The sequence below is a fragment of the Sinocyclocheilus grahami genome, unplaced genomic scaffold, assembly GCF_001515645.1.
Source record: "Sinocyclocheilus grahami isolate Dianchi unplaced genomic scaffold, SAMN03320097.WGS_v1.1 scaffold124.1, whole genome shotgun sequence".
NCBI classification, from domain to species: Eukaryota; Metazoa; Chordata; class Actinopteri; order Cypriniformes; family Cyprinidae; genus Sinocyclocheilus; species Sinocyclocheilus grahami.
In genome coordinates this window covers 2,218,009-2,222,717 of record NW_015505303.1, presented here as the reverse complement: position 1 = coordinate 2,222,717, position 4,709 = coordinate 2,218,009, and the positions used below count along the sequence as shown (strand labels likewise).

Here is a 4,709-nt window from a genome sequence, read left to right as displayed (position 1 = left end):
AGCCTCTAGGAACATTAATGTGATGTTTAAAACAATAAAATCTGTCAAGCCTTGCCAAAGATAAAACATTATCCTTTGCATGAGTCTAAGTATACTGACGTTGAGTATTGTGAAAAAAAATCTCCAGACATCACATAAATCATTTGTTTCAATTAAACTGATAAGGCTTTTCATGCTAGCTCTATACGGTTCAGGATGGTTCATGTCTAGAGATGCATTTGCAGTGCAATTAAAATCACCGCCTAAAAACATATACTCATGCACATTACATTTATTAAGTACAGTGTTTAGAATGTTTAAAATATCACCCTTTCAATGCCTATATTCGGAGCATATACATTGATAAAGGACATTTTCACATTGTCAAAGGTAGCTTGTATTTTTAACAGTCGACCCTTAACTATTTCTTCGGTAACACATGAATAGGTGAAAAATCCTTAGAAAAAAAGGATGCCAACACCTCCACTATTACTGCACTTATGACTGAGAAACACTTCCCCATCCCACTTCTTCTTCCAGTCAGTTTCATTTTCAATTGTGCTATGTGGTTCTTGTAAGAAAATAACATTTTATTTCCTAACTTTAAACTAATTAAAAAGAGAATTTCTTTTCACATCCTCTCTGGCACCATTAATGTTTAAGGAACCCAGCTTTATGTCACACATGACAAAAATAGGACTACAAATAAACAAGACAATAAAATAAAAAATATTTAAAAAGACAAAACAACAAACACTTAACCATCATTTGCTGTTTGTGTTTTAACTTTCACCATCAACTTCTTAAGACGAAATATAAAACAGTAAACACTTTCTGCTTCCACTTGTGTGTCCCCACATTCACTTTCACCCTCCTGTGTACTTGACAATTTTTCTTGTGACTTGTTCAGTGTTTGATTTGTTTTCTGGGCTTCTGGTTTGACACTTTAGAAAAATCATCCATCAAAACATCTTCCACATTGAACAACACTGACTCCACTACTCTAGTTGCTATGTGACCAACATTTAAATATCCTTCTGAGATATCTTGCACTTTTTGATCACTCTGTTTATTATCTGAATCCTCCACCACCTCATCTCCTGGACCACTATCACCTCGATCATCTGCCTGTGAGACCTGCATAATCTCTCGCGGCTCAACCGGTGCAGTGGCTCCACCATCAGCCCTAGCGGGCGGTGTTTCCACCACATTGGCAGCCGACTGGCCCGTGCGTCTTTCATTCGTGCACGAGCGAATCATGTGCCCCACCACTCTGCACCCAAAAAAGGCAGCCGCCGCCTCCAAGACAGAAAGAAAACTAAAAAACGCTATCAACAAAAAAAGGGAGAAAAATAAAGTAAAGAAAATCTTTTGAAAACTCACACTGTGAGCCTCTTTAAAAAAGTTATTGAACTGGAAGTGAATGTGTCTCTATGAAGAAAAACAGAGATGCTGCAAATGTATCATTTAGAGCAAATACTTGTATTTTCAAGACTTCTGACATTTTGACGAGGGTCAGATAAATATTTAGCAACTTGTTTTTTTAACGGTGTGAGCCTCTTTAAAAAAGTTATTGAACTGGAAGTGAAGGTATCTCTATGAAAAACAGAGATGCAGCAAATGTATCATTCAGAGCAAATACTTGTACTGTCAAGACTTCTGATATGTTGACGAGGGTCAGATAAATATTTAGCAACTTGTTTTTTTAACGGTGTGAGCCTCTTTAAAAAAGTTATTGAACTGGAAGTGAAGGTAGATGTCAGGGTTCTGTCACTTCGGTCTAGTGCAGTGTTCCTCAAATCTTGCCCTGGAGGGCCAATGCACTGCAGAGTTGAGCTCCAACCCTTATCAAACTCACCTACCTGTGATTTTCTAATGATCCTGAAGACATTATAATTAGCGTGTGTTTGAGTGTTTGATTAGGGTTAGAGCTAACCTCTGCAGGAAAGTGGATCTCGTGGGCCAGATTTGAGGATCCCTGTAATTCATGGGCTCTTCTGTCCACGTGTGTTGTGTATTGTGTAGCACGCGGTTTGTTCAGTCACGTGCTTTTCTTGTTGTCTTGTGTTGTTGTTGCATGCAGCTCGTGTTATCGGCTGCGTGCTTTTCATGTCTTGTGCTGTGTAGCATGCAGCTTGGTTTTCGTTTTCTGCATGCTGTCTTGTCTTGTGTGAACATGGGGCTTATGAGTTTTCTCATTAGCTGCATGTTCGTGTCTTGTTTTGTTCAAGCACATGGCTTGTGATTGTTTTGCTGGCCATGTGCTTGTGTTTGTTTTGTGTGAACTCATGGCTTTTGTCTTTGTTTCCTGTGTGCCATGTGCTCTCATGTCAATTGTCTTGACCCCACCCATCTTGTTACCTTATTATTGGTTAATTTGCCCCACATGTGTTCCCTTGTTACCCTCATTTGCTCCCTATTTATTGTCCTTGTGTTTACAGTCCTGTGCCAGTTCGTCGTCGAATGTTCTCTGTAGTGTGCCTTGTCCTGCCATCCAGTGAAGTTGCCAGCTGTTTTTTCCCCTATGGGGGTAGTTTTTGTTTGTTTTGTTTTGTTTCTGCCTTTATTAAAGCCCTTATCTTCCTGCAATATTGAGTTCTCTCTTCATCCTTCATCCCCAACCCTGACAGTAGGTGTCTCTATGAAGAAAAACAGAGATGCTGCAAATGTATAATTTAGAGCACATACTTGTACTTTCAAGACTTCTAATATGTTGACGAGGGTCATATAAATATTTAGCAACTTGTCTTGTAACAGTGTGAGCCTCTTTTAAAAAAAGTTATTGAACTGGAAGGTGTCTCTATGAAGAAAAACATATAAAACAGAGATGCTGCAAATGTATCATTTAGAGCAAATACTTGTACTTTCAAGACTTCTGATATGTTGAAGAGGGTCATATAAATATTTAGCAACTTGTTTTGTAACAGTGTGAGCCTCTTTAAAAAGGTTATTGAACTGGAAGTTGTGTCATTGAAGAAAGGCATAAAACACAATGATGGTACAAATTCAATATATATTTACAATTTATTTATAAACCATCTTGAAGAAAGTTTTGCCACTACTTTCTGAAGTGTTTACCCAAAATAAACATCCTGTCATGCTTTCTTGTCAATAATCTGATTGGTATTTGCACTTAGTGTAAATAGCATATTGCTAAAAAATACTGCTATTTTCACTTAGTGTAAAAGGTATCCATTGCTAATACGAGATTTGAAAAGGGAGGAAAAAAAAGTTTGGCAAAAGGCGGGATCGAACCTGGGTGCTAATACTGTATTAGCACTATTGTGGTGCTAATACAGTATAGAATGATTTTGTGGTTTCAAAAAACACGGCAATTAGTGCAAAAAATGTGAATGTAAAAACTGATCAGACAGAAAACAAAGCTTGCTATCTATAAAATATGCATCATAACTGGTTTACATATAAAACAAACTGTGACAGGACTGTTGTTACTTTTTTGTTGTTGTTTTTCAGGTTTTGTGTAGTACAACTAGACCTTCACAAACAATATACTTCTTGTGGAGGGACTGAAAGTTACACGTCAGTCCTCCTATCTTCATCTCCTGTCTTCATCCTGCTTCTCTTGGCTTATATCTTTACAAAGGGATGTAACATTGGACTTGTAATTGTGATCTCAACTGAAAAGAATCTGCATCACCCTATGCATTTTCTGTTCTGTAACTTGCCACTGAACGATATACTAGGGACCACTGTCATTATGCCACGCTTACTACAGGACATTTTAAGGGAAACTTCAGAGCGCTACATGACATATGTGGACTGTGTTGTTCAAGTTTATTTTGTACATGTATTTGCAGCAGCAAGCCACTATGTGCTGATGATAATGGCCTTTGACAGATATGTGGCTATATGTAATCCACTGCGATACTCAGCTATAATGACCAATAAAATGGTGGTTAAACTATCAGCATTAGCCTGGGGGGTGTCTGTAATTACAGTGACAATTCTGATAGGACTCACTGTATGCCTGTCTCGCTGAAAATATAAAATTGAAAGCTCTTTCTGTGATAATGCCTCACTGTTCCTGTTTGTTGCTGCCGTGTGGTTTGAGTTTGAGCTCCGTCAAGTTAATTCTTTGTCGTCTAATTTTTTATCTTAAAATCTATTTTATACACCATCCTTTTTCAGTTCTGTAACGTGTGAATATATCCCCTATCGTATTCTACAACAAAAACAATCAGAGCGCCTTGTTGGCACTAGTTCTATTTTTGACTTTCCGAGTCCGCTATTAGCATATAGCCCGCTAGCATCGCCAGCGTGGTTGCCGCTAATCTTGCTTACACTAATACTCTATTCACACACATTACCATTGTTTTACTCACTGTTACTTGCTTTAATGGCGGATGTGTGTCTACCTTTGAGTGCAGGTGAGGACACATTCGAGCTGCATTCGGTGCAGGTCGAGCTGGAGTCCGTGGAGAAGCAGATCCGGGACCTGGTGGCAAAGCAGACCCAGCTGATAGCGCAGAGAGCCGCGCTGGAAACATCCCAGGCTGACGCTCACAAGTCCGAGGTAAGTACACAGCATGCTGCTAACTCTCCCACCACCTCTACTCCGTGTGTTTCTCTGCACAGGCCCGGTGCACCCAGGACGCGATCTTCCCAGATGTCCTTCACTCCGGCGCCGGGACACCACGGACCGTGGGTGCAGCCGCAGCGGAAGACGCGAGTCAGGTCCCAAGCGACGACCTCTCCCCCTCCGGTCTTCA

General features: G+C 39.8%; 1 pseudogene; it reads left to right on the top strand.

Annotated features, from left to right (window-relative positions):
* Positions 1 to 4,709, top strand: part of LOC107590108 (olfactory receptor 146-like) — a 21,975-nt pseudogene that overhangs the window by 16,664 nt on the left and 602 nt on the right.